Below are 19614 nucleotides of genomic sequence, written 5' to 3'. Positions count from 1 at the left end.
TGTGGCCCATCTTCCAGGATTTCCTTTTGGTGCTTCAAGAGGAAACCAATAACTTGTGGGGGAGCCTCTGGAGAGTTGCAGAGACTTCCCAATGACACACAGGTGGCCAGTCAGCGTGGGGCTGATGACTCAGGTGTGGTACCATTTCTTCCAGGGAGACATTCCTTTCCTGATTGCCCCCACCCCCCACCATGTGGGGGGCACTGGGTGTTGGCCTCGTGGGCTAGACCCAAACCCTGAGCTCACGAGCCATTATTATTTAAAAAAAAAATCTTATTTTTCTGGTAATTTGGCAAGTGGAGTGATGCCAAGCCTTCTCCTCCTGAACTGCCTGAGACTGCTCAGACTGCATGTGAGTCAGGTGGCTGGTTGCCATTGTGGGACACTTGGCCTGGTGTCCTGTCCTGGAGCCATTGGCTGCCCTGAGAATCCAAGGAAAATCTGCCGAATTCTGCGGCCCCAGGAGGATCTTTGTCCTCCTTTTGCAGAAGCAATAGACTCATGGATTCTCTCTGCTGAGCTGGAAGGAAGAATTTTGAAATTTCCTCTGGTTGAAGAACCTCATATGGGACAATCTGTATCAATTCCCCAAAATTGGACTTTTAAGCATGTTATTGGACAAATGAACTGTTTTCTATGTGTGGAAGCACATTTGGTGGGAGCCTTCTGGTAACGAATTTTAAAGTGCTTGTCTATTAGTCCCATTCTCAAATACTGGGAGTCTTGAAAACCAGAAGCTGCCCCATCAAAGCCTGCAAGGCAGTACTCCCCCACCCTGAGTAGGGGACAGCTGGGGAAACCTACCTTCCTCTGCCCCAGTTCCCCTCTCCCCAGGTCGGCAGCATTGTTTGTAACCAGGGGTAAATATTCCTTCCACCCCCTCCTAAAGATCTTGGAAGAAGTCAGAAGGGTGAGATGCAACACTGGAGTGACCCTGAACTTGTTTTGGGTATATACTGCCTGGTGATACTCAGAGATTGCGTGCAGTGGCATTAGCTAATGGTGAAAGAGCTAATAATTAAAATGAATAGATACATCTCTGTTTTTAAAACAGTGCCTTCTAACAAGTATCTTGTATCTCTAGAGGACGAAAGAGCCATTTTTCTGGCAGCAGAGTTTGAAATTGAGAAGGACCCTGGCCTTATTGATGAGGAAGATGTCTGACATACTGTAGATCTGGGATTCTTTTGGTCTTGGTTTTGCAGAAACAGGTGTATATATATGTGTATATAGGTATGTATATACTTGTATGTGTATACCTATATATGTATGTATATACCTATATAGGTACATGTACCTATTGATACATACATATAATATATATTATATAGGTATATATATATATGTATATATATTTTTTTACTTAATTTTATTTCTGGTTATAAAGCTAATATCCATTCATTATAAAGATTCAAACTTTATAGGGATCCATAATGTAGAAAATGAAAGCCCCGTAAAGACAACCATTGTTGAGGTTTGATACAGATTCCTCCTTTTTGTTTGTTTGTCTGTTTATAGAAATGTTTTATTTAGATTTTACACAAATACATATTTGTTTATTTTTAATATTTTTCAAAGAACTGAGATTAGATTATCAATGTGATTTGTATCTAGACTTCCCCCCACCCCCTATCAATGTGTCTTAGACGTTCCTTGTCAGCTGTGCATAGTAATGTTATCCTTCCTAAAACATTGCACGATACTTGACTGTTTCCTTACTGATGGACTTTTGGGTCATTCACATTGTCCACACATTGGTCATGCTGAAATGTGGCGTCTCACACGTATATCCTTGCACACGCCTTGGGACGTCTTTGTGGCAAAGGTTACGGGGGCAAACTTGTGGGGCCGAATGGTTTGAGCATTTCCAGCATGAATAGATCTCACCAAAGTTCTGACCATTTTAAAGTATGTTGGTTGCGTAGGACAGCTATTTCTCCATGTCCTCCCCAACAGATGATGACGATCTTTGTAGTTTCACTCAGTTGTATTGGTATAAAGTTATCACTTATTTAAAATTATGAATTTTAACAACAAGCTTCCCTTCAGGTGCTTAATAGGAATCTAAATTGCTTCACACCCTTGCTTGTTTTTCTGTTGACCTGTTCATCTTTTCCTTGTTGATTAAAAGGCGTTCTTCGTACCTGAATAATAATTCTCCTTTGCTATATACATTGTAGATTATTTTTCCCCATTGTCTTCTATTCTTCAACTTCATTTTAAAGGCATCTTTGATGGTAGAAAAATGTGGAAGTTTTATGTTGTCAGATCTATCAAGCTAAGTTAGAGCTCCTGAATTTTGTATTTTACTTAGAGAAAGGAATTCTCTGCCCTAAGTCTATGTAAGTATCTTCCGTATAGGTGTATTTTCTTTTAATATTGACAGTTCAGATTTTTTGACATTTACATCTTTTATTCATCTGGAATTTAGTTTTAGGTATGGTGTAAGCTGGAGATGGAGGTTTTTCACACAGTTTTCTTGCATTATTTATTAATAGCCCATCTCTGTTTTGTGATGCGCGTTTGTCATGTGTGAAGTTGTTGTTGTGTCCCGGGCTGTGGGACTGTCCTGTGTGTCTGGACTGTCCATTTAAAAAAAATTTTTTTTTAAATGTATATTTATTTTTGAAAGAGATAGAGCATGAGTGGGGGAGGGGCTGAGAGAGAGGGAGACACAGAATCTGAAACAGGCTCCAGGCTCTGAGCTGTCAGCCCAGAGCCTGACACGGGGCTTGAACTTGGGAATGGTGAGATCATGAACTAGGCTGAAGTCGGATGCTTAACCGACTGAGCTACCCAGGTGCCCCTGGTGTATTTTTCTGCCAACATCTCCTGTTTAAGTTACTGTGGCTTTTGTTATACTCTCTGACCTTAAAGGGCCACTGCCTCTTCATTATTTTCCTTTTCCCGTGTTTTTCTAACCTTTCTCGTACATTTCCTTGACCAGACAAACTTTAGAATAAACTAAATTCATCCCAAAATCTGATTGGGATTTCAGTTGGGATTGCATTAGAGGTTTATTTGAGGGAGAAGAGACATCTGTATATTTTCTTATCTGGATATTTTGACTTATTCAGAAGGCCTTTTATATCTGTTGCTAGTGTTTCATTGCTTCGTTAGTGTACATTTGAAGCATTTCCTGTTGCATTTATTCATAGGCATTGTGTGGCTCCTGTTGCTGCTGTCTGTGGGGCCATCCCATCCTCCGGCCTCCTTTCCTAGCTGATTGTGGCTGGTATACAGGAAAGCTGTTGACTTCTGAAGAGCTGGCCTCTTTGCCCACCTGGCTTAAATCTCTCCTTTGGCTTACCTGGTTGGTTAGTTGTTCCTCTTGGATTTCTAATTGGGGGATCATTTGCCAATGTTGACCTTTCCTTCCTGATCTGTGCCTTTTTGTTACTGGCTCATTGTTGTAGGGAGTGTTGATTACTCTGCTCTGTGAGCACCTGGGCTCTCACGGCCCCTTCAGGATGCCTGTCTACTTCATGTCACTGGGGTTGGCCCTTTCGTGGGACCCGAGTGGGTTTACAGCCCCTCAGGCCACATGCTCGGTCCTGAAGTAGGGACAGGCTAATGGGGGATGTTGTGGGCTCCCATGCCAGCCTGGCATCTGCTCCTCCCCTGAATTGGTAAGGCCCTCCCAGTCAATAGTGGTGGCCCTGTGGGTGCACAAGTTGGGGGTGAGGTGGGGTGAAGAGTGTAGGATATAGCCCGGGTTCTTGAAGCTCCCCTTTTCAGATGGTGGGCCAGCATATGGGAGTCAGAGGCTGGGGGAGCCCAGTGAGGTGGCTCCCAGCAGGGGAGTGTGGGCCTTGGCCAAGACTGCCCAAAGAATGCCCCGTCACAACTTTGCCAAGAGTGTGTTGCTAAGGTTACAAAACTCCTACCTGGATCCTTGGGGTAGGCCCTAGAATCTGTGGTGATAGTCACTCAGGGTCACCCTTAGGAAGTGAGTCCAGGCAGCAGTGGTGGGGGGGAGGGGTCAGGGGGTTGGAGGGGGAGGAGGAGATGAGTTGAATATGGGATCCCCTTGCTCGAATCCCTTTGTTCAAACCATTAACAAAAACATTGATTCCTCTTGTTTATGCTGTAGCCTTGGCCCTGGTGCATCACATTGTCCAGTTCTTGGTGCTTCTTTCTGACAAATGGCAGAGAACTGCTCTTGCAAATTAGGTTTCCTAATTTATTTTGCACGCCATGGAATTTTTGCATTAATTTTCACCAGTTTCATGTAGAATGTTTGTTGAGCATATTATAGCTATCAATACTTGTTAATAACATGTTTGGGATAATGGACACTATTTCCTCCTTTTACGAGGTTAACCAGCCACCTAGTGCCTTTAGGAGGTGGTGCTGATGCTTGGCACTTTGGGGTATGATGGGCACTGACTGTGCAGGTTAAGCCTCCAGAGGGGACTGAGCTGTGCCGTGGCATGACCCACGCCTTCCTTTGGTGGCAGGCCGGGGTGGGGGGGTCTGAGACTTCCCGGATGGGAGATCCAGGCCCAGGAGGGTGGAAGTCTGATGGAGAGGAGAGGCAGCCTGCCTGGAAGTGTGGCCTCGAGACCTGGTGTTTTTGTTTTTTAGCATCCCATCAGGCAGGAAGTCATTTCTCCTTCAGGCCCCTTGACACCCCATTTCCAGCCTCATTCAGGCTCATTTCCTCTGCTCACAGGAGGGTGCACAGCGGGAGGAGGCTGCATGGTTTTCCATGCTGTCTTCAGAGCTGATGGAGGCAAAACTAGGCCAGCCATGTCACAACCCACTGGAAGAGAAACTAGCAAGAAAATCCACTCTGCCTGTGGCTCAAGAAACTCTGGTGAGAGGAATGGCTGGGAGTAAGGACAGGAAGTCCCCTTTGGAGAGCAGGTAGCCCCCAGGACGTGGGATATGGAGACAGGAAGGTAGATGGCAAATCTGAGGGTCTTGGGTCAGTGGGTCTCCATTATTTGAGAAGGACGGATATGGAGACAGGAAGATAGATGGCAAATCTGAGGGTCTTGGGTCATTGGGTCTCCATTATTTGAGAAGGACTTATTTATTCCCTGGTTAGCCAGACACGGTTTCTCTTTTGTTTGAGTCCTTCCCTGCAGTTTGGGATGGGTTCTGGAATTCTAAGTGATGAAAAAGGCACAGGCAGCCTTTCATGATAGTGGGATTAGTTTTGTCAGGTGCTCCTGAACCGGAGAGGTGGTGTTAACATCCAGTAACTCAGCTTGTGCACCATTAGTAAGGACTTACATACCTAATTATGTCCTGCTTGAAAGTTGGAAATCTGTAAGGTAACTTTTAGGAACCTTGGTCAGGGGCTGCTGTGTGTGGGGACGGGTTTAATATCTGCTCATGTGCACCTCATTTCCTGGGAACCACTGAGGAATAGCTCTTTGATATGCAGTTTTAAACCTGATCTTCCGACAGTCGGCCTCTAGAGCGGAATGTGGAAATGGGCTGTAATTACGGTGTTCCCAATCGGGTGGGTTTTATTTCAAATGAGTGGACTGTGACAGAATTTCACTGCATTCATATGCCTGCTCACAATAGCCCATTTTTCTTTCTTTTAATGGGAAATGTGTAGCCAAATCCTGCTTCACAGTTCTGTTCCCCACAGTGGCCTGGGCAGATCCCAGCTCATCTCTGAGGCCACCTGCGTGTGTGGTCACACAGGCCAGCCACAGCCAGAAGGGGAGGGGAGGGCAGCGGAAGAGGGGCCCCAGATCCAACTCAGGGACCCATGTGGCTTTTATTTCACTGTGTTTTGCCTAGAAACATTTGTATTCAAGGCAGAGTTGTGCTGCTGTAGGCCCTCAGCAGGAGCAAGGCAGAGCAGTAGTACACGGGCTTGCGTGAAGACCAGAGACAGTGGCCCGATGAGGAGGCGGGCATGCACCCAGGTGGGATGGAAGCTCAGGTCCCTAGGAGCCTGGCAGGGCCTGGCCACTCTCTGCACCAAAACTGTTTGCTGTTGTAGACATCGGTCATGCTCTAAGTCCCCCTGCCCTGTCATTCACATGACTGCCTACTACCTCTCCCTGTAGCTGTCCCTTGACATGTTCTGGAGGGAGTGAGTGTCTTTGGGCCACAAAGTCTGCCTTATCCCAGATGCCGAAGGTGTGTTTTCACTTTGAACCGACCCTGACGAGGCCTGCTGAAGTGTCAGAAAGAAAATGTCATTCTTGACACATGCAGAAGGGAGCCCTTTCATTTTGAAAGTCTGTTAAAAACTCTTAGGGTTCTTAACAAAAATTAACTTTACCTTCGGTAAAAAAAAAAAAAAAATACCTCTTATGTAGTTTGCAAATTACACCTCTGGCCTCTCTGCGGTCCCCCCTGAGCACATGATGGTGCCCCTGCATGGCCAGATCCCCTGGATTTTACATATTTTCACTGGCCTAGTGACTTGCTGTGAACTGCTTGTACTGTAGAAAAGGCACTTCTCCCTGATTTTGAGAAGGTCCTCTGAGTTCCTCATGGGAGTAGAGTATCTTCTGTAGCCCCTGCCTCCCTTCCTGTGCTGTCTTGCTGCTGTGTGCTTCCTGCTCAGAGCCACTCCACCAAGGCTTTGATTGTTTCTTAGACTGAGGCATCCCTTTGGGTGACCTCAGACCTGGGGCTACTCTGTGGGCAGAGGAAATGCTCTGGGAGCATCACCCCTCTTCTGTCTTCCAGTATCCAGGATATTATAATTATTTTTTTTTTTTTTTAGTTTTCTAAATTGTGGCAAAATATATGTAACCTAATATACCATTTTAACCATTTTTAATTGTAGAGTTCATTGCCATTAAATACATCCACATTGCTGTGCACCCATCACCACCATCCACCTCTAGAATATTTTCAACCTCCCACAGTGAAACTTGGCCCCCATCAGACTCTGTTTTCTCCTCCTCCCAGTCCCTGGCAACCCCCATTCTACTTTCTGTCTCTATGAATTTGACAGCACTAGGAACCTCATAGAAATGGAATCATACAGTGTTTGTCCTTTCGGGACTGGTTTTTTCACTCTGCATAATGTCCTCAAGGTTCATCCATGCTGTAGCAAGTGTCAGGATTTCCTTCCCTTTTTTTCCCAGGTTTATCAAAATCATATTAATATATAAAAATTCTCTATATTTGGGTTGTACAGTGTGATGTGTTTTCATGAAGTGTACAACATGATGATAGTGCGTAGGTATGCACTGTGAAATGATCGCCTCAGTCAAAATAGCACTCCTATCACCTTATATAGTAGCCTTCTTAAGATCTACTTTCTTAGCAAATTTCAAGTGTTTAAATACAGTGTTATTAACTGTAGTCACTATGAGGTCCCCAGAATTTATTCATCTTGTAACTAAAAGTCTGTATCGTTTGACCACCATCTTCCCATTTCCTCATCGCCCACCCCAGTAACCACCATTCTGTTCTCTGGTTCTGTTTCAACTTTTTAAGATTCTGTGTGTGAGATCACATAGTATTTGTCTTTATCTGTGTGGCTTATTTCACTTAGGATAGTGTCCTCAAGATTCGTCGAGGTTGTTGCAAATGGCAGGATTTCCTTTTTTTGTATGGCTGAATATGTGTGTGTGTGTGTGTGTGTGTGTGTGTGTGTGTGTGTGTATGTCTCTGTGTGTTCAGTCATCCGTTGATGGACATGTAGGTTGTTTCTATACCTTAGTTACTGTGAATAGTGCTGTAATGGACATGTGAGTGCAGATATCTCCTTGAGTTACTGATTTCATTTCCTTTGGATATTTGCCCAGAAGTGGGACTGTTGGATCATATGGTAGTCCTATTTTAAATACTTTGAGGAACTTCTATACAGTTTTCCATAGTGGTTGCACCAATTTACACCCCCACCAATAGTGCACACGAGTTCTCTTTTCTCCATACCATTGCCACCACTTACCTCTCATCTTTTTGGCACTAGCCATTCTGACAGGTGCAGGGTAATATCACACTGTAGTTTTGATTTGCATTTCCCTGATGATAAATGATGTTGAGCACCTTTTCTTGTGTCTGTTGGTCATCTGTAGGTCTTCATTGGAAAAATGTCTGTTCAGGTCCTCTGCCCATTTTTAAATCAGTTTATTATTATTATTTTTTTTTTTTGCTGAGTTGTGTGAGTTCCTTATATGCTTAGGATTTCATTCCTTTTTAAGGCTGAGTGATATTCCTTTGTAAGTATACATCGCATTTTGTTTATCCATTTTTCCATCAGACATCAACGGTATCTCACATAGTAGAAAGAATGAAGCAACAAGCGAGGAGTAGGTAATTGGTCTCAGCTACTCACACCCTCTGCTGTCAAAGAGTCAGGAGGCACTGGCTTGGTTGAAGTGGTATTTGCTCACTCCTGCCCCTTAGCAGACAAACACGGTATCCCTCTAGGCATCTGAGCCTGGTTCTGAGTGCAGGCAATGCACATGTGATAGGAGTCCGTTCCTGTTCACAGTGATCAGCAGGGACATACCAAATTAATGCCAGCTCCTATCTAGGGCTTTTAAAGGTTTTGGGGTTTTTTGTTTGTTTGTTTGTTTTGGTTTTTGAAAAGAGCCTGTATTCATCCTGAAGGCTGCATGATTATAAGCCATCTGAAGGATGCTTATCTGTTCCCAGAATTGGGTGGGAGCTTCTTGGAAGGATGTGTTTCTCCCAGAGCTCCCACCACAGATGGGAACTCCCATTGTGTGTTCTATAGTAGGTACTATGATCATGGTCAGTTGCACCAGAGTGTGGGAGGTCCTTCAAATGTCAGCTCTCATATAAGGATGTCAATACATCTTATCTAAAGTCAATAATATATTCAGAGTATATATTATTGTATCTATTTTATTTCATTTTTAAAAGGTATTTATTTTGTGAGAGAGATAGAGAGTGAGTAGGGGAAGGGCAGAGAGAGAGGGAGACAGAGAATCCTAAGCAGGCTCCACACTGTCAGTGCAGAGCCTGTGAGATCATGACCTGAGCTGAAATCAGGAGTTGGATGCTCGACCAGGTGAACCACCCAGGTGCCCCTTATTGTGTCCGTTTTATTTTTTTAATGTTTTTTAATTTAGTTTTTGAGAGGGAAGGGCACTGGAAGAGAGAGAGAGAGAGAGAGTGAGAGAGAGAGAGAGAGAGAGAGAGAGAGAGAGAGAGAATCTTAAGCAGGCTCCATGTTCAGCATAGAGCCAAATGTGGGGCTCAATCCCACAAACTGTGAGATTGTGACCTGAGCCAAAATCAAGAGTCAGATGCTCAACCTATTAAGCCACCCACGTGCCTCTTGTGTCTATTTTAAAACAGAGTTTAAAACCATTATCTGGAGGGGTGGAAACAGCTACCAGGAGAATCAGAATCAGAAATGATGAAAAAGATTGGCCATGGAGTGGGGAAGTCTGGGTCAGGGAATGTGGCTTTTCTTTATAAGCCCTTTCCTCATTTGATTATTTAGTCTGAGTGAAAGAATCATGTCATTTCTTTAGAGCCTTGCAGCAGCCTGCGACTGACCGATCTGCCTGCTTACCTGGTAAGGCTGAGACAGAGGTGTCTGTCTGCAGGTGGGTAGGGTGGGGACGGCGGCCACAGCATAACGTGCCCAACAGCAGAAGGCAGGAAATGAGAAGTGCTCAGTGATTGGTGGGGTAATAGTATCTGGCACAGTAATTCCTGATGAAATTAATGGTGAGCAATAAATTAACGTCCTGCCCTAGGTGGATGTTACTTGCATCTTGACAGCAACCTTTATTGTCCTGTGTCAGAGGAACGAGGATTGGAGCATTTCTAGTCCATGAAGGGGGTTGGTGAAGGAGTTTTCAATCTGTGGCACCTAGACTGTGCTTAAAGCCTCCATGTCATGCCCAACAGGGTTAGTTGGGAAAGAAAGTTTCTACTGTCTTCTTTTTTTAGTAGACTATTTTTAGAGAAGTTGTAAGTTCACAGCAAAATTGAGGGCAAAGTAAAGAGATTTCCCATATCCCTTCTGTCCCCACATATGCACAGCCTCCCCATTATCAACATCCCCACCAAAGTGGTACATTAGTTATAATTGGTGAACCTACACTGTCACATCATTATCACCCACAGCCCATAGATCACATTAGGAGTCACTTGGTTGTATATTCTGTGGGTTTGGATAAATGTATAATGATGTGTGTCCGCCATTAGAGTATCGTACAGCCCAACAGACTTAGTTTCATCACCCTAAAAGTCTCCTGTGTTCTTCTTCATTCATCCTCATACCCCAGAGACTCGTGGCGACCCCTGATCTTTCTACTGTCTCTATAGTTTTGCCTTTTACGCAATGTCATGTAATTGGAATCATCCAGTAAGTAGCCTTTTCAGCTTGGCTTCTTTCACTTAGTAGTATGCATTTAAAGTTCCTCCATGTCTGTGCATGGCTTGATCACTCATTTCTTTTTAGTGCTGAATAATATTCCATAGCCTGGGTGTACCACAGTTTCTCTGTTCATGTACCAAAGGACATCATGTTGCTTCCAAATTTAGCAGTTATGAAGAAAACTTCTATAAATATTCATGTGCAGGTTTTTGTGTGGTCATGCATTTTCAACTCTTTTGGGTTAAAATACCAAAGATTGCAATTGCTGGACCATATGGTAAGAGTAGTATGCTTATTTTTGTTAAGAAACTGTCACACACACAAAAAAAAGAAACTGTCAAACTGTCTTCCAAATTGGCTGTCCCATTTTGCGGTCCCATTTTGTGGTCCCACCAGCAATGAATGAGAGTTCCATTCTTGCCAGCATTTGGTGTTGTCAGTGTTCCACATTTTGGCTATTCTAATAGTTGTATAGTGGTGTCTCACTGTTTTTTTGTTTCTTGTTTTTAATGTTGATTTATTTTTGAGAGAGAAAGAGAGACAGAGCATGAGCGGGAGAGGAGCAGAGAGAGAGGGAGACACAGAATCCAAAGCAGCTGTGCTGACAGCTTAGAGCCCAACACGGGACTCGAACTCATGAGCCGTGAGATGATGACCTGAGCCAGTCAGACGCCTAACCGACTGAGCCCCCCAGGTGCCCCTCGCTGTTGTTTTAATATATTTCTCTGATGACATACGATGTGGAGGATTTTTTAATATGCATATTGATCATCTTTATATCTCCTTTGGTGAGGTGTCTGTTCACACGTTTGGCCCATTTTATAGTTGGAGTGTTTGTTTTCTTATTGTTTAATTTTAAGTGTTCTTTTATATTTTGGGTAACAGGCTTTTATCAGATATGTCTTTTGTAAATCTTTTTTCTCAGTCTTTGGCTGGTCTTTCATTCTTTTGACAGTGTCTTTCACGGAGCAGAAACTTTCAATTTGAATGGACTTCAGCTTATTAATTCTTTCTTTTATGGTTTTTGCCTTTGGTGTTGTGTATAAAAGAAGTCATTGCCAAATACAAGGTCATCTAGATCTAGATTTTCTCCTATGTTCTCTTCTTAGAGTCTTGTAGTTTTGTGTTTGTCATTTAGGGCTGTGACCCATTTTGAATTAATTTTTATGAAAGATCTGAAGTTTGTGTTTGGATTCATATTTTTGCAAGTGGATGTCCAGTTCTAGTGCCATTTGTAGAAATGACTCTATTGTATTTGCCTTTGACTTTTTTGTCGAAAATCAATTGATAATTATTATGTAGACCTACTTCTGGTCTTTCTAGTCTATTCTATTGATCTTTTTGTCTATTCTTTTCACCAATACTATACTGCCTTGATTACTGTAGCTTTATAGTAAGTCATGAAGTCTGGGAATATCAGCCCTCCAACTTTGTTCTTTTTAATAATGTGTGTGCCCACCATTTTCTCTTAGAACACTTGTCCCATTGCACTGCAGTGATTTGCTTTTATAGATGTCAAAACCATGGCTGGTTTCAAGAACATCAAAACCATGACTGGTTTCAAGAACATCATCTTTGGAAATCCTACATAGCAATGAACCGGTTTTTATCTTTTCATTTTTGTTATGTAGCTGTATCTATTTGAAATTTTAGTTTTGTATCAGTTCTGTTTAGTAGTGTATCTGGTTTAGAGATAGTTTGCATTCTGTTCCCTGGGCTTGATATGAAATTATTTAAAAATTAGGATATTTCGAGTTTCTAGGATCATAAAGTCGTGATTTTTGGGGCATGTCCCAATTTCTTAAATGTGATTCTTTTCCAAAAACAAGGGTCACTATATGAATAACTTACATTTTCTGGTTTTCCAATAAGAACAATGCTTCTGGTTATAAATGTTAAATTTCTTCTAGGCTTTGCAGTAAGAAACGTTGATTAATTGTGTTAAAAGAAAAAACAACCATAGGAAGATGTGATTTTGATTTCGACTTCATATAAATACCTTCTGGAACAGAAGGTTCTCTGTTCATGGGTTCTGCATTTTTGATTTGGAAACTATGGTGTGCTGAGGTCTGGTTACGAGGGAAGAGCCTGTGAGTGAATGGTTTGAGTTCTGCTGGCTGCTTTCCTGCTCTTTATCTAGGGAGACTGGATCCCAGAGAAGGACAATAGCAATTAGGCCTTGTCGGGAAAAAAGAACACAGCCACCAGCGCTGGACCATTTTGCTTCCCCTGAACAAATAAGATAGTGTTATGCTGGCGTTTGGGGCTTGCACAGGACTGTGTGGCTGCGGCTTGTCTGCTGGCCTGCTTGGTGGAGATAAGATGCCCGGACCTATGCTGGGGTCAGGGAGGGGGTTTCATTCAGTGCACTTCCCTGCATTTCATTTACAGTTTTGGGGCTGATGATATTCACTCGTTCTGTCAGGGGCTGTGTATGGGTTCTCTCTCTTCAATTTAGTAGAGCTTTTAAATCAAAATACATTGTGCTTAAGCTATCCAGAAACGTTTCACATTAAAAAACAAACAAAAGGTAGCTGTTGTGGTGACCCCCTCACCCACCCCCACACCGTAGCCCTGTGGACAGTCCCCTGGACTGTTCCCAGCTGAAAGTGTTTCTGATTCTCCTCAGAAAGGGAGCTGTAACAACGCAGATTATAGATGCATGTTAGCTTTAGTGATGGCAGGATGGAAATAGATGCTTCCTTGTTATTGCCATTCCAAGTACAATAATGAAGCTGCATATTTGCAGCTAGCGCTGAAGCCAGACGTCACTAGAGTAATTTGGATTAGTAGGAAGTTGGAACATATTGTTTTAAAAGAGATTTCAAGAGCGTCATCTTTGGAAATCCTATATAGCTATGAAGTGATTTTTTTTTCTTTTTTCAATCCTACTTACATAGCTGTATCTGTTGGAATTTGTCATTCCATATCCGTTCTAATAGTGTATTTGCTGAAGCTATTTTGAATTCTGTTAAATGGGCTTGTTATTAAATTATGTTAAATACTTTTTTTGCCACTCGGAAGACATGGGGGTATTTCTAGCATTCGTATTTGGGTCATGGAGATGCCACTTTGCATCATTTTGTCACATGTAAGAGCCAGGCTATTTCAATGAAAGGCCAGAAGAGAGATTTTTTTATTTCTGAGGATATACTATGGACTAGGAAGCATGGGTTATTCAAAGATTTGTCCTCTTATGCTTTGAAATCTGAAATGGAGAAACTGGGGCCTCAGTGACATGGAGATTTAGAATCTGTGATTAGGCTTTTGCCTTCATTCAGGACTGGCTTTTTTTTTTTTTTTTTTTTCTCCGGGAACCACATGGAGCTCTAGACAGGCTGTTAAGATGATGCGTACCCCGAATGCAAAGCCACGAATTCCAGGCTGCTGGTCACTTAACTGGGCAGGAGCGGAGTGAGGAGGCTGGATGGCTGGTTGGTGGGAGGCTAAAACTCGGCACCCTCCCGGGGCTGTCCCTCTTTACTCTTCAGATTCTCTGGAAACAAAAGAAGAGCTGGCCTCATTTCTTCTAGGCACTCTTATGCAGTTATCGGGAAATCCTTTCAAGCTGCAAGGATGTCAGAGGGCAGGCCCCTGGCCCTAATGCTTCCTGATTTTTATCCTTTGTTCCCTGGGCCTTTTACTTGAAGATATCTTGTGTGTGTATTTACTTTAAAAATACACCTTTAAAAACTTGCAAGGAAAAGATTTCAAAGACACATCACATCCATCCATTTATCCACTCATTCATCATTCGGCAAATACTTATTGAACATCTACTGCCAAGCACCGCGGTGGGCCAGCCGAGGGCTTCCTTGTTGCATGGAGCCTTGCATTCTAATATTTCCCACATCAGCACTGTCTGGGGCAAGGACTTTTGAGTTTTTTCACATATAAAGCAGAACACCTCCGCACCACAGTGTGCGTGTGTTAACATACAAGGCCTGAGTGCAAGAACTTCTGGACAGTTGGAGGCGGGCTTGGGGCAGCCTGCTCAGTGACTGGCTTTAAAACAGGTGGGTCCACCCCTCCTAATACTGCCATCCCTGCTATTTGTGTGTGACACCAACACCTTCACATCTGTTAGTTGCTTTGTCTTCACAGTAGCCCACGGGGTTGACAGGAGAGCGGGTTGAGGCTGGGGTCTCAGCAGTGGCCCTTGCCCAGTGCGCACTGGGTCAGGTGATGGAGTTACAGAAGCAGATGGGAGAGGGCATCTCCCACCACGTGTGGCTCGTGGTCTTTACAACTTTAGCAGTTATCAAAAGTTTGGAAGAAGTTCCATTAGTTGTGGCATAAAATCACTTTGTCTTGGATAACTATGCTAGCCACGTGGTATTCCTTTCTCTTTGTGGAAGTCCTTGAGGAGAGAAACTTTATTTATTTATTTCTAAAGTTTATTTATTTATTTTGAGAGAGAGAGACAGAGGGAGAGAGAGAGAGACAGAGGGAGAGAGAGAGAGATAGAGAGCAAGAGCAGGGGGGAGGGGCAGAGAGAGAGAGAAGCCCAAGCAGGCTCCATTCTGTCCGAGTGGAGCCCGATGCAGGGCTCCATCCCATGAACCATGAGATCATGACCTGAACCAAAATCCAGAGTCAGATGCTTCACTGACTGAGCCACCCAGGTGCCCTGAGGAGAGAAACTTTAGAAGAAAGTTGGTTTTTAGAAAATATTCTAGGTTTCCATTGTGTCTGGTCTGAGAATTACTTCTTGGCTTTTTAATGATGTGAGAGTACCTCCTAACAGCGGGGTTGGAAGAGAGTCTCCTTGCTGCCCTTCTGGGTATCAGTGCCTGGGATGGTGCAGATGAGACGGGGTGAATCTGGTAGTCTGCCCACAGCATCCAGGGTCTCCGCACCCTGGGAAATTGGCTCTCTTCCACGCATGGTCTATATGAGAATTTAATTAAAAAAAATTTTTTTTAACGTTTATTTATTTTTGAGACAGAGAGAGACAGAGCATGAATGGGGGAGGGTCAGAGAGAGAGGGAGACACAGAATCTGAAATAGGCTCCAGGCTCTGAGTGGTCAGCACAGAGCCTGATGCGGGGCTCGAACTCATGGACCGTGAGATCATGACCTGAGCTGAAGTCGGACACTCAACCGACTGAGCCACCCAGGCGCCCCGAGAATTTAATTTTTATTAGGTGGCTTTAAAAGGGAAGATCTGTACACAGGAAGATACGTATGTTTGCTTCTGAGCCTAGGAAGGATTCGACATTGCAGCAGAAGTTTGAAGCAGGTTGGGGTTTTGGGGCCATCTTGCAGCAAAGTCTCTTTTTTGGATGCTTTTGTTGTGCCGTGGACGCCCGCGAGGCCCGCGCTACACCGTGGGAGCAGATATGCTGCCCAGATTTCAGAAGGGTGGCTGTTTTGACAAGCTGCTCGTGTTCTCCGGGGCACTTTCAGGGACTCTGCGTGTCTGCCACCTGCTCCTCCTCGTGGCGCAGTCCCCCTCACGGGGCTCTCCCTTTGAGCTTATTCCCGACCTCCCCCTCCCTAGAGAAGGTTAAAGAAAACAAGCATCCAGAGCACTTGGGGTCTGCCCTTCGTGAGTGCTGTTTTGAGAGAAGGAGATGCTTCTCGTTCTCTCCACCTAGAGGCTCAGCACCACAGTCTGATGCCTGAGCTGTTGGGGTTGTCACGGTGTGGGGTAGGGGAGGGGCTGCCGCTCTGCACCCCCGGCCCTGAACCCTGCCCAGGCACAGCAGGTCACTGTGGTGCGTCCCAGGCTGCCGGCCTGCCTGTCTTCCCCAGTCCTCCACACACAGCAGCCGCACCACCCAGCACATATGTATAAGCCCACACCATCCGTGCACACCACAGACACCACACATACACATTGCACACACACCCGGCACACACAACATACACATTCCTACACACACACACACACACACCACCCATGCTCGTGCACACTCCCATGTCCACCCCCTCATACGCACACGCACCACCCACCACACACATCCACACACCCCTGACACACTTGTGCCTAAACCGCTCAGTGAATGGAACTGAATTCCTTACCTTCCCCTGCCCAGATTAATACTCCAGCATCACCCACTGTTCTGGCCTAGAACATCTTAGTCCCCAAGGTCCCCCAGCCCTTGTTTTATTTCTCTCTTGGGCCACGGCCTCCTCGTGTGTTTTTGTCATCTCTGGGCTCACCCTGTGATGTGTGTGGATGTTCTGATCAATTGGGAGGGTTGCATCTCTGTGCCAGGGGTCGCCTTCCTGAAGAGACTCCGACTCCCCCCCACCCTTTCCTGATGTTCAGGAGCAGTGGCTCCTGCGTGGGAAGCTCCACTTGCTCTCTTCCCGTTGATCCTTCCCCTTCCCCTTGGTCATTTTTCTTACTGCAGACAGCTCCCCGACTATAATATGAAATCCTGGAAGGCGTGGGCTGTGGGTGTCATTACAGTGCTGGGGAATAATAAATGTATTTGGGCAAAAGACCCAACAAGTACACACATATTTAATAAATTAAAAGTGAACACCCCCTTAGCCTCCCTCCCGTACTTCTACTCCCTTCCCCAGAGGAAACTGCTGACAAGCGTTCTGCCCTTTCTGGCCTGTTCTGGATGCCTTTGCACCCATACATGAACTTGCAGATACGTATACATTTTCTAGCTGGTTTGATGGATCTCTAACTGGGATCTGTACACAGACGCTCAGCCTCCAGCTATCTTTCCGCTTTTCACTCAACAGTAGGCCTTAAGATTTCTCCCTGTCAGTACGTACTGGTCTGTACTCTTGTAGAAAAAATGCCTCAGAGTATTCCAGTGTGTGGACTCTGCCATAATTTATTTAACTGCTCTCCTATTTATGGGCACTTAGGTTGTTTCCTAAGTTTTTTAAAAAGATGGCTGCAGTGAAAAACCCTCATACAGACATCATTTCAGATCTGTGTGAGTCCTCCTGGAAATGGCGTTGTTGCATGAAAGGATGTGCATATTTAAGTTTCTGAAAAGAGAGTGCTGAAATGCTTTTCTGAAAGGCTTCATTGGGACTCCTAAAGAAATAATTTTTTTTTTAAAAAGAGAAAGCCCGCAAAAAAGGTCATTCACCACCAACAGCCAAATACAGAGAGAATACTCCCTCAGGCCATGAACTCGGAAATGCAGCAGCTTGGGAGAGGCCAAGGACGCAGGCTAAGGTTTTGCGTGTTTTCTAAGGTTCCTTTGCTGTCTCCACACTTGCTGCCCACCACCCCTCCCCCAACCCTACAAAAACCAGTCTGGGGGTGGGGAAGAAGGTGAATAACTGAAACCCTGAGAACTTACTAACATTCCTCAATTTGAGGAGCAGGAGGCTGTGGTGGCTGGCTTTGGGGAGGATGTTCCTGGAGCCTAATGGCTCTCAGCAGTCAGGGGAAACCTGGCCTCCTGTAGGGCTGCTTCCTAGGGTCTGTTTGCATTGCATTCTGGGAGAATCCCTAAACCTCATCTTCCAGTTTACCCATTAGCTCCTCAGTGGTATCTATTCTTACATTTAGCTCTCAATCAGCCATTATATTTAAAAAAGTTAGCAGGATTAATGCTTTTCAGCAGTTTTAGGCTTTACAGAAAAACTGAGCAGAAAGTTCAGAGTTTCCTTTTGCCTCCTCACTCTCAAATGCCTGCTTTCCCCTATTATTCGCATACAGTCTTAATATGGCATATTAGTTAACAATCGATGAGCCAATACTGATATATTATTGTTACTATAAATTAGGGGAAGTCTCACTCTTTGTGTTGTGCATTCATGGGTTTTGACAAATGTTTTGACTCAACTAGTTGTGTACTTGTTTTGGGACTAGCCTTTTGTGATAGCCTTTTTTTTTCTTTTTTAAGTTTATTTATTTTGAGAAAGAGACTGAGAGAATGTGTATGAGTTGGGGGAAGGGCAGAGAGAGAATCTTAAGCAGGTTCTGTGTTGTCAGCATGGAGCCTGAAGTGGGGCTTGAACTCATGAACTGTCAGTTCATGACCTGAGCTGAAATCAAGAGTCAGAAGCTTACCCGACTGAGCCACCCAGGCGCCCCTTGTGATAACCCATTGAGTATTTGCTTTCTGTGGCATGGGGGAGGGCCGGGGTGCTGCGGTGCTGGCTTGTGTCTGAGGACTGGTGCTCCTGTGGTGGCCTGGTCCCCCGACTCCTCAGTTCTTATCCCATGTCCACTTGCGTCCACCTGTCCCAGCACAGCTGCCCACCGCTTATGGGCCATTGTGGGGCAAAGAGGGGCTGGCGACTTGGCTGCCCTAATTGGTCCCCAGCTACTCAGCCTAAATAACAATAATAATAATCACTGGGAGCCTCTGTGAGATTCTGAACTGGCAGCAAGGTGAGGCAAGGTGGCCTTGCAAGGAAGCACTCCTCCCTCCCCTCCCCCCACCCCCAATGCTCCTCTTCATCAGTTTTTGTTCCTTATTCCCTCTTGGATTCTGTGTTGTTTGTCTTGTAATGTTCTGGCAAGATATAGGATTTTAAAGGAATATCGGGGTGGGGATGGGTGTGCGTGGGGGGTGGGGATGCGGGGCCTGTGCAGGAGCCAGGCTTTGGAGGCAGGAATCAGGGTGGCCGCTGCCCGGACTTGTTGTCCCTATAGTGGGTGGAGAGTGGGCAGCAGTGTGGTGTACTGTGGGGGCTGATGCTATGGCACAGCCAGGAGACACACGGGCCACTGTTCTGCTGCTGTGGCCTCACGTGTGCTCAGGGAAGTCCGTGTTCCTGTCCCCGCTGGCTCATGGGGAGGATGTGAATATAGAGGAAGGTGGGATGGGATTTGAGGTCTCTTCCATATGAGACCCGATACCTTTCTTTGTTAGAACAGGAAATAGCCTGGATGTGGGTGTCTCAATTGGAACAGGCTGTTTTCGCACAGTCCTACAGGGGAGGTTTCCCTAACGGCATCCTTCCAACTGTGACCATTCATAAGGCAGAGCCTGTGTCCCCCTCTGTGTGCTTGGTGGGGATGTGGCCCTCCTCTCCAGCAGGCCTGGCTCTATAGGCCTCACAAGCCCTTGTAGCTGGAGGCTTGAGTGGGGAAGGCAGTTTCCCCTCAAGTCACAGATGGGAGCTGTGTTTCCAGGTCCTACCTCTGGGGCCTTTGCTCACCCCCAGCCTGTGCCTGGCACATAGGAAGTATTGATGAGTGAGCTGGTCCCAGACATGGTGTGGGGCTGGTAGGCAAGTATAGCTGAAGTCCTCAGACCTTGGTTGAAGTGGCCACTCTGCCCACCTGGCCATGGGTCTCCCTGAGCATCAGTCTGTGTGTGTCCTGGGGACAGTCCTGTCATTGAATCAACATCCAAGGGGCTGCCATTGAGCACTTCTGTAGG

General features: G+C 45.1%; 1 protein-coding gene across 6 annotated transcripts in view; it reads left to right on the top strand.

The window, feature by feature from the left end:
* APBA2 (amyloid beta precursor protein binding family A member 2) overlaps positions 1-19614 on the top strand; it is a 266467-nt gene that overhangs the window by 17527 nt on the left and 229326 nt on the right. Inside the window, exon 1 of one of the 6 annotated variants that reach the window (XM_042941218.1) lies at positions 4311-4819. The exons of the other annotated variants lie outside the window; for them this stretch is intronic. The gene's annotated coding sequence lies outside the window, so the exon portion shown is untranslated. Of the gene's footprint in view, positions 1-4310; positions 4820-19614 lie in introns of those variants that run through there. 6 annotated transcript variants of the gene reach the window in all.

This window comes from Panthera leo, chromosome B3 (genome assembly GCF_018350215.1).
Source record: "Panthera leo isolate Ple1 chromosome B3, P.leo_Ple1_pat1.1, whole genome shotgun sequence".
NCBI lineage: Eukaryota > Metazoa > Chordata > Mammalia > Carnivora > Felidae > Panthera > Panthera leo.
The sequence above is the reverse complement of the archived record's forward strand: the minus strand, read 5'-3'. Positions and strand labels throughout refer to the sequence as shown.